The following is a 14,287-nucleotide window of genomic DNA, read 5'->3' on the forward strand; positions in this document are numbered from 1 at the left end:
TTCCTAATTGGATCCCATCACTACAGTGGTTGGGCGGTTGGCTAACCCATGGGACTGGATGGGGTTAGGCTGGACTGATGGATCCCTAAATCGAGACTCAATTTCTGTATAGTACGATAGATGAAGTAAATCCCGGACAAAAATTGTTCTATGGAAAAGAATCAACGGCTATGGCTCTCGATGAGGAAAAAAAGCTTTGGTCTCTATGATCCAAGTACAATCTTTTCCCTGATCTGATTATGGGACTTACGGGTTCGGTCAGATCAATTCTATTAGATAAGGCTTTTGACTACGTTAGAGAAAAGTTATCTTGGAGGAATCGTCCGTGCTTTTCGGGCAAGGGAAGTTTTTTCGGGTTTGATTTTGGAAGAACCGATGGATTAGTCTCTTGTCCAGATATCCGTGGGGCCCCGCGAGTGTGGGATCCTGCCCCGTGCAAGAAGTGCTACTTCCGCTGCTAGCACCCTTGAATTCGTTACGCGGTGGGGTCAGGGATCTCACAAGCTGGTATCAGAGCAATTTGGCTAATGAGGATCAACCAAGAAGCCAAGAAGGTCAAAAATTTATGAAGAAGCAGTAAAGGGTTATAATTATGTGATAAAATTCATACAAATTGATATTCAAACTGAAATTCGTAAATGGGTAATTGGGTCTTCAGATGGAAGTACCGCAATTGTATGTAATCCCTGACTTGCTTGAGGCCTAGACATGATGGTATTTACCTTATAGTTCCAAGGACCGTGACTACCTGTATATACCGAGGGTATAACTGTAGCTCTTTACTATAGTTATACCGAGGGTATAACTGCAGCTCTTTACTGGCAGTATATACGAGTAAATCTAAGACTTGAAATGTAAGCATTAATACTATCTAGATGATGAATTCGAATGTGGCTGATATGATTTTAAATTCTGATTGAGAACTGATGAGTTGATTTGGATTCTGATTGAAAAATGAAGATTTCTGAATTCTGATTGAATTGTAATAACTAAGCAAAACCACAATAAGGATGAATGGGACAAGTCTGTATGATAATGTTCGTAGCTGGAATGACGTTAATGACTTCAGCAAATCACTATGGGATTAGTGGTGGATTGTGTTGGCAGATTACTGCTGTTAACACTTGACCCAGTGGATCAAGTTAAGGGGTGTCAAATTAAAACTCTGTAAAATTGAAAATTTCCATGGCGGACTGTTCAGATATAGGTCTAATGGACCATTATTGAATGTTACGATCTGAGTGAATTATTATCTAATATGAGTTTTATATAAGTGATCTTTATCCCAGGATTCTATTAGGTTCTCCAGACTATAAGGAACCTAGAATCAGTTGGATCTTAAGGATTATTGATCAAATGGAAGTTCTATCCTTTTGAAGATGCCACCTGAGAGAAAGAAGCCGAACTGTTGCTAGAATACCCCCAGTTTGCGAGATGAGGACATCTTGCATTTTTCAAGTGGGAGAGAATGTAAGATTCCTCCCCAGCCTCTCAAGATGTCCAACATCTTCCCCTGTAATCAAATCCCTCTTCAGAAATATAAAAGATCTTGTTTCTACCTATTTTGGCTAGAGAGAGAAAATATTCTAGAGAGAGGTTATTCAGATTTTGGATATTTTTGGATGGAAAAATATCTCTTCTTATTAAAATAAGTTTCCCCGAAACAAAAGTTCAAAAAGATTTTCAGAAGGTGCATTAGAAATCAAGTATAATCTGTTCAAGAGGCCTCATCCTAGGGGTCCAGATTTTTGAAAAAATTTAAATTAAGGTTTTGAGGGGCCAATCAGATTCATCCAAATGTGTGGAGAAGATAAATAGAAGAAATAATGAAAATCCTCCCAAAAATGAGTAAATACTCACATAAGATGAAGAGTGGACTAAGGACCAAAGGAATTCTAAGAAAATGGATTTTTGACACCTCAAAATGGAAATTCCCTCCCTCATGAATGAGGCGCCTACTTCACATGTGTAATGGAGTTTTAAATTATCAAAAATTGAGATATTTCATCTCTCCTCTCTCCTAATTCAAGTCTAGTTCCAAAAAGTAAGCTAAACTGGTCAAAAATTGACCAAACTGATCTGGGAAATTCTAGAATCAGTTTGCTTGGTTAGGAGCTCACTTTTTCCTACAAATAGAAGCCTCCCCCTTTGTTGAAGCTTAATAGTTTTTTATGCATTGTTACTCTACTCCACCCCAAAGTCAAGAGCTATGAATTTCTTAATAATTCATTAAGTTTTGACCATTCCCTCTTCTAAAGAATTGGTGGCCACTCTTGTTGCAAACAAGAGTAGATCCCTCAAACCATCAAGCCAAAGGAAAGCTCCCAGAATTCTTGTAAGTTAGTAATTTTACCTTTTCTTTGAATGGTTTTTTTGATCTTGTTTTGTTTAAATTGAAAACTCTGATGCTATGCCTTGCTGGAAAGGCTTTCCCACTCTCTCATTCTTAAAATCAGCCTTTCTTTATCCTAGTTAAGTGATCTAATTGTTGGAATTAAACTTTTCATATTATTTCTCCTTAAAAGTGAAAATTGATTAGTTTAGAATGCTTTAAACCAATTGGGGATAATTCCTAAGTAGATTAAGGTTAGAAAAATTGAAAAATGGTCAGCCATACAAAGGAGGTTATGGCGAAATTTTTAAAAATTTTATGAAATAAATTTCATCTTTTATTAATCAAAAAGAGTAATCGCCATCGTTTGTGTATTCTAAAAGTGTCATTTTAATTTTATGCATAGAAAGATGCATAAAGAAATTTATTTTTATTTCAAAAGAGTTATTCTCATCAATTTTCATTTTATGCATAGAAAGGTGCATAAAGAAATTTATTTTTATTTCAAAAAAGTTATTCTCATCAATTTTCATTTTATGCATAGAAAGGTGCATAAAGAATTTATTTTTATTTCAAAAGAGTTATTCTCATCAATTTTGATTTTATGCATAGAATGATGCATAAAGAAATTTATTTTTATTTCAAAAGAGTTATTCTCATCAATTTTGATTTTATGCATAGAATGAAGCATAAAGAAATTTATTTTTATTTCAAAAGAGTTATTCTCATTAAAATTGAATTTATGCATATAAAGATTTATTTTCATTTCGAAAGTGTTATTCTCCTTAAAATTAAAATTAGGCATAAATAGATGTGTAAAGAATCTTTATAAAAAAAATTTGAGGATTCTCTTGCATTATTCTAAGAATGGATGTCATGAGATGGGATGTGAATCAGATGAGAATGAATAGAGAATAGATGTGATGAAAATTGAAGTAATGAGAATGAGAGGTAGATAGATGTGATGATATGTGATATGAATCAAATAGATGAGAATGAATGGATGGATAGATGTGATGAGAATAGGAGTGACGAGAATGTGAGGTGAATAGATGTGATGAGAAGTAATGTGAATCGGATAGATGGGAATGAATGGATGGATGGATGTGAAGAATAGAAGTGGATGTATCTTAAAGAATGGATGTGGATGTATGTGAAAGGATAGATGTGGATGTGTATGTGATAAGAATGGATGTGGATGTATGTGAAGAATAAAAGTGGATGTATGTTAAAGAATGGATGTGGATGTATGTGAAGAATAGAAGTGGATGTATGTTAAAGAATGGATGTGGATGTATGTGAAAGGATAGATATGGATGTGTATGTGATAAGTATGGATGTGGATGTATGTGAAGAATAGAAGTGGATGTATGTTAAAGAATGGATGTTGATGTATGTGAATAATAGAAGTGGATGTATGTGAAGAATAGAAGTAGATGTATGTTAAAGAATGGATGTGGATGTATGTGATAAGTATGGATGTGGATATATGTGAAGAATGGAAGTGGATGTATGTTAAAGAATGGATGTGGATGTATGTGAAGAATAGAAGTGGATGTATGTTAAAGAATGGATGTGGATGTATGTGATTAGTATAGATGTGGATGTATGTGAAGATGGATGTGGATGTATGTGAAAGAATGGATGTGGATGTGTGTATGTGAAAGGATAGATGTGGATGTGTATGTGATAAGTATGGATGTGGATGTATGTGGGAGAATATATGTGGATGTAAATGTGATGGATATGAACAAGAATTGAAGCAATGAGATGTGATGTAAATTGGATAGAAATGAATGATATAGGATGTGAATGAATGATAAGGGATGTGAATGGATGTGATGTGATGTGATGTGAATCGGGATGTGAATGAATGATAAGGGATGTGAATGGATGTGATGTGATGTGATGTGAATCCGGATGTGAATGAATGATAAGGGATGTGAATGGATGTGATGTGATGTGAATCCGGATGTGAATGAATGATAAGGGATGTGAATCGGGATGTGAATGAATGATAAGGGATGTGAATGGATGTGAATGGATGTGAATTAGAATGTGAATGAACGATAAGGGACATGAATGAATGTGTTAGCATGTGAATCAGGATGTGAATGAATGAGATGTGATGTGAAATGAATATGATAAGATGCGATATAAACTGGATAGATGTTAATGTATGTGAAGTGATGAGATATATGGGTAGATGCAAGTGGGTGAGATCTGATGAGGAAAAATGAGAATGGGAAATGAGGTGGATGGATGTGTGGATAATGTGGATTGATGTGCATGGATGTTTGAATGATGTGGACTGACATGTGGATTGATGTGGATGGATGTATGGAAGATATGGATGGATGTGTGGATTGATATGGATTGGTGTGTGTATGATGAGTGAATGATGTGGATGATGTGGATGGATGAATGGATGAGGTGGATTGATGTGTGGATAATGTGGATTGATGTGCATGGATGTTTGAATGAGGTGGATTGACATGTGGATAATGTGGATTGATGTGCATGGATGTTTGAATGATGTGGATTGACGTGTGGATTGATGTGGATGGATGTATGGATGATGTGGATTGATGTGTGGATGATGCGATTGGATGTGATTTGATGTAGGAATGATGTGATGTGATAGGGATCATTGATGAAAATAAAATTGTGGTAAGATGAAAAAAAGATGGGGTCTAATGTGAAAGAATGCGGAGTAATGAGAAAAGATGGAAATATTGTTGGAACTATATTGTTTGTGAAATTTGTTTTTAAATGACTGTTTTATGTCAAGAATGTTGGGGAAGCATTTTGATCGTCTTGTGAATGAGGTCATGGAGACCTATCTGTTAAAGTTGCAATTGCTAACGGCATCGGAGGACGTCTCACGTAGCAAGGTCGGCCAGCCTCGGTTTGATTAAATGGTTAGCTTCTGGTACAATGGATGAGGGACCAAGGAAGCGGCCTATGAGTGAAGCGCTAGGTGACCTACGAAGGATCCTAGAGGGTGCTGACCATACGATGCTTGGGCTCTGGGTCGCCAAAGATACCCACGTGTACGTCGGGGAAGATATTGGAACAAGGAGTAAGAGTTGTTTTCTGAATTCGGGCATGGATCTGGTTGATTGACCTTGCTAGTCCTCAACGGATGAGTCCATTGCTCTTTTATATGGATCTGCTAGTTGATCTTGCTGATCTTCAATGGAGATTCCATTTGGATATTTTTATGTGATTATATTGTCGGGTACTATGAGCAAAGAACTATTGAAAAGGCCCCTGAGTAAACAGGTGGTGAGCGTTCTGGTTGCCAATGATGCCATAGGTACACGATGAAGGAAGGAATTGGAAATTAGGATTCAATTGGATAATTAGAGGATTATGATCAGTAACACTATGGTTTCATTAAATGATTGTTTTAAAGATTGTTGAATCTGTTAAAAAAGCAAGTTTATATTAGGTGTGTAAGTGGTGTGACTAGTTTTATGTTTGCACGAATATCTGGCTAGGGAGCCTTGGGAACTCTTTTCCCCGGTACCTGGGACAAAACCTAACAAAATTCCTAATTGGATCCCATCACTATAGTGGTTGGGTGGTTGGCTAACCCATGGGACTGGATGGGGTTAGGCTGGACTGATGGATCCCTAAATTGAGACTCAATTTCTGTATAGTACGATAGATGAAGTAAATCCCAGACAAAATTTATTCTATGGAAAAGAATCAACGGCTATGCCTCTCGATGAGGAAAAAAGTGTTGGTCTCTATGATCCAAGTACAATCTTTTCCTCTAATCTGACTATGGGACTTACGGGCTTGGTTAGATCAGTTCTGTTAGTTAAGGCTTTTGACTATGTTAGAGCAAAGTTATCCTGGGGGAATCGCCCGTGCTTTTCGGGCAAGGGAAGTTTTTCCGGGTTCGGTTTTGGAAGAACCGATCGATTAGTCTCTTATCCGGATATCCGTGGGCGAGGCCCCAAGTGTGGGACCCTACCCCGCACAAGAAGTGCTACTTTCGCTCTGCTAGCACCCTTGAATTCGTTGCGCGGTGGGGTGAGGGATCTCACAATAGCAGCGAAGCTATGGAAAAAAATTTAAGAAATTGGTACATAATTTATTCTTATGCATAACGTTAAAAGAGGACTTCCTACCATATTCTAGGATTGAATACCCTAGGCTAAAATAATGATTTTCATATGTATGTGAAATAATATGATGTAATGGATGTGGGTGTGTATGTGAAAGAATATGATGTAAATGGATGTCGATGTGTATGTGAAAGAATGTGATGTAAATGAATGTGGATGTGGATGTGAAAGGATGTGCTGCAATGTGAAGGGATGTGGATATGAAAGTGATGTGGATGTGGATGTGAAAGGATGTGCTGCAATGTGAAGGGATGTGGATATGAAAGTGATGTGGATGTGGATGTGGATGAGATGTGATGAGATAAAAAGAGATGTGGATGTGAATGTGCTGTGGATGTGGATGAGATGTGATGTAATGTAAAGAGATGTGGATGTGAATGTGATGTGATGTAAAGAGATGATATGTGATGTGAATATATGTGGATGTGAAGTGATAGATGTGAATGTATGGATAGATGTTGATAGTCGTGCATGTGAATGATTGGATGGATGTGGATGAATGATTGGATGGATGTGGATGAATGAGATGGAATGTGTATGAATGAGATATGATCTGGATGTGATGTAATGTGGATAGAATGTATGTGATGGAATGGGGATACAATGAATGTGATGAATGTGAATGGATGTGATGTGATGTGAGTCGGATAAGTATGAATGTGAATGGATGTGATGTGATGTGAGTCGGATAAGCATGAATGTGAATGGATGTGATGTGATGTGAGTCGGATAAGTATGAATGGGTGAGATGTGATGTGAAATGGATGTGATGTAAATTGGGATAGATGTGAATGGATGATATGTGATGTGAATGGATGAGATGTGATGTGATGTGAATTGGGATGTGAATGAATGAGATGTGATGTGAAATGGATGTGATGTGATATGATGTAAATTGGGATAGATGTAAGTGGATGATATGTGATGTGAATGGATAAGATGTGATGTGATGTGAATCGGGATGCGAATGAATGAGATGTGATGTGATGTGATGTAAATGGGGATAGATGTGAATGGATGATATGTGATGTGATGTGATGTGAATCGGGATGTGAATGAATGCGATGTGATGTGAAATGGATGTGATGTGATGTGATGTAAATGGGGATAGATGTGAATGGATGATATGTGATATGAATGGATGTGATGTGAATCGAGATAGATGTGAATGAATGAGATGTGATGTGAATGGATGAGATGTGATGTGAATGGATGAGATGTGATGGGATGTGAATTGGGATAGATGCGAATGAATGGGATGTGAGGTGAAATGGATGTGATGTGATGTGGATCAAGGTAGATATGAATGGACAAGATGTGAATGAATATGATGTGATGAGATGTGGATATGGGTAGATGTGAGTGGATGAGATATGATGAGCATAAATGTGAAAAGATATGATGAGATGGAAAATGATGTAATTGGATGAGAATGGATAAATGACGATGGGAATACAAATGATTGGACTTGGATTAAGCAATGTGGATTGATGTGGAACAATGTGGAAAGACGAGAGTTCGTTATAGAAACTGTATTTATGACCTGTTTTTAAATGACTATTTTATGTCAAGAATGCTGGGGAAACATTTTGACCGTCTTGTGAATGAGGTCATGTGGAGACCTAAGTGATAAAGTTGCAACAGCTGACAAAGAGTCAACGGAGGACGTCTCGTGTAGCACGGTTGACCTAGGTCTTGACCAGCCTCGGTTTGATTTAAATGGTGAGCTTCTGGTACGGTGCATGAGGGACCAAGGAAGCGGCCTATGAGTGAAGCACTAGTAGGTGACCTGCGAAGGATCCTAGAGGCTGCTGACCATATGGTGCTCGAGCTCTGGGTCGCCGAAGATACCCATGCGTGCATCGAGGAACACAATGGAACAAGGAGTAAGAGTTGTTTTCTGAATCCGGGCATGGATCTGGTTGATTGACCTTGCTGGTCCTCAACAACGGATGAGTCCATGGCTCTTTTATATATGGATCCGTTGGTTGATCTTGCTGATCTTCAATGGAGAGTCCATCTAGATTTTCTTATGTGATTATATTGCCAGGTACTATGAGCTAGGAACTATTGAAAAGGCCCCTGAGTGGACAGGTGGTGAGCGTTCTGGTTGCCAATGATGCCATAGGTACACCGATGAAGGAATGATTGAAAATTAGAATTCAAGCTAGATATTTTGGAGGATTATGATCAGTGATTCTATGGTTTCATTAAAAGATTGTTTTAAAGATAGCTGAATCTATGAAACAGGCAATTTCATATTGGGTGTGTAAGTGGTGTGACTATCTTGAAGTTTGCATGAAAATACGGCTAGGGGGCCTGGGAACTCTTTTCGCTGGTACCCAGGATAAAACCTAACCAAATTCTTAAATGGATCCCATCACTACAGTGGTTGGGCGGTCGGCTAACCCATGGGACTGGATAGGGCTGGATTCATGGATCCCTAAAATGAGGCTCAATTCTGTTATGGTACGATAGATGAAGTAAATCCCGGACAGTCCTTGTTCTATGGAAAAGAATCAATGGCTGTGTCTCTCAATGAGGAAAAAAGCGTTGGTCTCTATGATCCAAGTGCAAGTCTTTTCCTTGATCTGACCATGTGACTTACGGGTTCGGTCGGATCAGTTTGGTGAGTGATAACCTTGACTATGTTGGAATAAAAATATCCGAAGGAATCGCCCGTGCTTTCTAGGTGACGAAAGCTTTTCCGGGTTTGATTTTTGGAAGAACCGAGGGATTAGTCTCTTGTTCGGTGAGGCTCCCAGTGAGCGACTCTGCCCTGCGCAAGAAGTGCTACTTCCGCTGCTATAGCACCTCTGAATTTGTTGCGCGGAGGGAGCAAGGATCTCTCAATCCTTGTCTTCTTCCCATTTTGAATTACCAAGTGCATGCTCAAAATAAGTAGGCTCAATCTCCTATATAGCCTTAACCATGTATGCATAATGATGTGCTGCATACCCATCATACCTTAATCTATCAACATGGTATCAAACTCGAGTAGACCTACATATACCTGGATCACTACGAGGTGTTTTCAAGACCGATCTTGTGTTGTTCATGCCATGCATCCTAATTGTTGGTATCCCAAAATCCTCATCAAGACTCTATTCATAGCCACTATCCCCATCAACATAGGAATGGCATGCTGATATATCCAGCATCACAAAATGGTGGTCAACCTTCTCTTTTTCTTTGCGTGATACATGTGAATTTGTTGAATTTTTAGCACCTACAATACCACAAAATGACACATCAGAATGTCTCACATTGTAAGACCCCTACCCCCTCTGCGATGTCCCATCCGAGAGCACTGGCGGGGTGGAAGCAGCGTCAGCCTCTTGTGCGGGGCAGGGATCCACACTCGGGCCCTCACCCACGGATGTCTGGACAAGAGACTAGCCCACCAGTTCCTCCGAAACCAAACCCGAAAAAACTTCCTTCACCCAAAAGGCACGAGCGATTCTACCAAGAAAATCATCTAACGGGAGAATTGATCTAATGAGTCAAAGTCTTAGCTAACCAAACTAATCCGACCAAACCCGAAAATCACCTAGCCAGATCAAGGAAGAGACTTGCACTTGGTCCATAGAATCACTGCTTTTTTCCCCCTTTAGTGAGGCACATCCGCCGTTGATTCCCTCCCACAGAACAAGGTCTTCCTATGACTTAATCTAACTAACGTAACTTAATCGTAACTATTTGTATCGCAGGAATCCCTTGATCTAGTCTAACCGGCCCATGGGTTAGCCAACCTCCCAACCACCGTATTGGTGGGATTCCTTTATAAAAATTTGGTTATGTTTTGCCCGGGTACCGAGGAAAAGAGTTCCCAGGCCCCCTAGCCGGTGCTTCAAGCAAAATTTAAGGTAGACATACCACTTACACATCCAATATGAAATTGCCATTTGAATAGATTCGGCTGTCTTTAAAACAATCTTTCAGTGAAACCATAGTATTACTGATCATAATCCTCCAAAATATTGAGTCCATTGTTTTACAAAAATATATCATCCGGACTCTCCGCGCCGTTGAAGACCAGCTGGTCAACCAACGAGATCCAATATCAAAATTCAGTTCACAAAAGTAATTCCCTTTAGTTTATCCGTATCTTCCTCGACGTATGCATAGGTGTCCTAGCAACCGCCCGCGAACCCGTGCATCACCTGGTCAGAACCCTCTAGGATCCTACTTAGGTGTCCTAGAACTTCACTCACATACCGTTTCATCGGTCCTCGCCCATCGTACCAGAAGCAAACCATTTTAACCATGCCGAGGCTAGTCAAGACCTCGGCAGGCTTTGCCATGAGTGACGTCCCTCGACGACTCCCCGGCAGCTGTAACGAGTCTCTCCTTAGTTAATCACATACCAAATGCTTCCTCCAGCATTCTGGTGTAAAATAGTCCTTTAAAAGAAAACAAAGGTTCTATGCAATTAGAATTCTCGGTTTGAGTTTGGTTCCACAAAACCCTTTTCCCATAATCCAGATTTTCTTAATGAGAATCATTGATCCCTCATCAGGGTAATCTACCCGTCATTTGACTGAATTTCCAACTTGATTCTTGGTGATTTCATTTAAGGGAAAACTACACTAATTCAACGGTAGTCTATTCTTTGTGTCAAGATTTGGAATTGGTCTCAAGGTTTTTGCTTGATTCAGATTCGAGAGATGGGCAAGTAGTTTACTGGCCACCATTCTCACAGTCGTGGTCTAACCAAAATTATTCGGTTTACTTCTAACTTTGATTCCTAAGGATTTTCTTCAGATAAAAATCTACTAAACTTCTAACCATAAGGAATATTCTAGCTTTATGAATTTCATTCCTTCCTAACCACAATAGAATAAAGAATTAGTTCTATACGAGAATATCGGGTTTTTATAAAAATACGCTTCTTCCACTAATCCAATTTCGGGTATATATCAATTTGGTGATTTATCCACATAAAAATATCTAAGAATATTCTTTCCACCAATTTAATTATCAACATTAATATACCCTAATTTTCTAGGTGGGATTATGGTGAAAATTCCTCTTTTGTCATCAAAATTAATTAAAACCTTTTTCTACTTAAAATACCATGAAAATTCCTCTTTTTAATTAAATACAAATATCCATTTTTTTGAATATGCCAACAATTCCTCTTTTTGCATTTAAATGATTGAATTTTGAATGTCCTGGGAATTCCTCTTTTATCATTTAAAAATTCTTATGCATAAAATAAAATTATCAAAAATTTCTCTTTTTAAATTAAATAAAAATATCCATTATTTTGAATATGCCAAAAATTCCTCTTTTTTTATTTAAATGATTGAGTCCCAAATGTCATGGGAATTCCTCTTTTATCATTTAAAAATTCTTATGCATAAAATAACTCATCATAAATTTCTCTTTTTTCTTAATTAAATAATTATACATAAATATAAAAAAGTATTCGTTCATAAATATGGTCAAAATCATTCTTTTTGCTTTAAATTTCTAAACCTAAAATATGGTAGGAGTTTCTCTTTTAGTATTATGCATAAAAATACGATAAGTATTTTTAAAAAAAATTACCATAGCTTCGCTCTGCTATTACTGATAATTTTCAAATTTCCTAAAAGAATAAAAGCTTGTAATGAATGTTGGGGCCACAACCCCAACAAGGAGAATAACATACACGAGAGACTCTCAAAACAGCAAATTACAAGAAGAGAAACATACATGAGAGACTCTCAGAACAGCAAATTACAAGAAGAGAAAATAACTAATTCAATGATTCACTGATTCACGTTCATCATTGAGAAGTTACATCAATATAAAGAAGCATTGCACCCCTTCGTGCCACACACACACACCTCTTTGCATCCCTGAAGTACCTATTTTTAATGCCCTATCAATGAAAATATGATAGAAGTTCTACTTTTAAGCTTAAATTTAAACTATGAATTTAAATCATAATTTTAACCATAATTATAAACATAATTATGATTATTCCACTAGATTAAGCTAATTTTAACATTCCTCTTTTCCCAATTTGTTAGGATAATCCCTTTCTCATTTAGAATGAGTTAAAGTAGTTTTTTAACTACTTATAAACTAAAAGAATTAACAATTATTTTAATAGCACAAAATCATGAAAATATCATTTTCTTAATCTCTAGCTCATCAAGCCTAGAGTTTAGTTTTGAAATAAGAGATTATCTTTGAGAAACATTCTTTTGTTAAAGAATTAGCCATAGAGATGAGTATTATTTTTGAGATAGAGATTTACTTAAAGAAAGCATTATAATTAAGCATAAAGATTAACTTTCTCTTATTTAAACATTAAGACTCTTAGGTAAATCTTGATTTGAATTAAAACAATCATTTAGAAACCTTCTCAAGCTTGAGAGGGGTTGAGACGAAGAAAGTCATTGGAGAAAAAATGAAAAAAACCATAAAAATCATTCTTACCTCTGAGATTGGCTTGATTCTCTCGTGAAGCTCCCAACCAATCAATTGGTTAGCAAGAGGAGAAGAGAACTCCAAGAGTTGTTGAAGAGAGAGAGAAGCTCCAAGCTCCCCAAAAGTAGAGGAAAATCAAGGGATAATAGAAAATATGATTATTTTAATGTAATACTAGCATGGTATAGCCCAAAGATGAGAATACAAAGGAATGAGGGTCTATTTATAGGTGAGGGAGGCCACTAACCAAGTCCAACTGGGTTCTAGAATTTTCCAGCTTTAGTTTGACTCAATTTGGATAAGATTTGGACCAATTTGGCTCCCTTTATGATCCAGTTTTGTCCTGGAGAGAGCAAAGAGAAAAATATCCCATTCTTGGGATTAAAAAACTCAAGTAATCATGAAGAAAAAGGTGCCTCCTTGATGTGGCATTCTCTCCTTACTGAGGTGTCAAAAATGCATCAAATATCTCATGTTTTTACTAATATCTCTTAATTTTTAACTAATAAACCTTGTACTCAGTCAACTCTTCATCTTATGTGAGCATTTACTCATTTTTGGGTATTTTCTTTTATTCTTTGGATTTATCTCATCCCAACACTTGGATTAATCCTATTGGCCCATAAGAACCTTAATTGGGCCATAATCTAAAAATTTCTGAAAATCTTGACCCTTAAGCTAAGGTCTTTAATACATATTTTTAATTGATTCCTAATGCACATTAGAGAATTTATTTTTAATTTCTATTTCAGGGAATTATATTTTAGACATTAGGATAATTTTTATATCCAAAAATATCTTAATATTGAATTATCTCTCTCTAGATTTTTTTTCTCTCTAGGAAAAGCATTCAAAAATAGGGAATGATTACAGGGGATTGAGGTAAAAGCTTATTCATTATTCAGGCTGAGGAGAAATCTTACATCCTCTCCCACTTGAAAAACGCGAGATATCCTCATCTCGCAAAGTGGGGGTAATCTTTTACCAAATCTTCTTCTTTCTCCCAGGTGGTGTCTTCTAGAGGGAAGAACTTTCACTTGACTAAGGATTCTGCTCCCCTGACAACCTTCTCTCCTGAACATCAAGGATTTCTTCAGGTTGGAGTACCATCTGGCCTTGAGTCGGAGAAATCAATTGTTCATCATCAAGCACGTGACTCGGGCTGGGTACATATTTCTTAAGCAAACTGACATGGAGTACATCATGTACCTTCAGATGGGGAGGCAGAAGAAGTTTATAAGCTAGATCGCCTACTTTCTTTATAATAGCATACGGTCCACAGTATCTGGGAGAGAGCTTCATGTACTTCCCTAAAGATAAGAAACTTCTTTTGGGTCATACTTGAATGAAGACCATATTTGATTCTTCAAACACTCACTCTGATCTCTTTTTA

Source organism: Cibotium barometz, chromosome 31 (genome assembly GCF_041138505.1).
Source record: "Cibotium barometz isolate CiBa-2024 chromosome 31, ASM4113850v1, whole genome shotgun sequence".
Classification (NCBI taxonomy): Eukaryota; Viridiplantae; Streptophyta; class Polypodiopsida; order Cyatheales; family Cibotiaceae; genus Cibotium; species Cibotium barometz.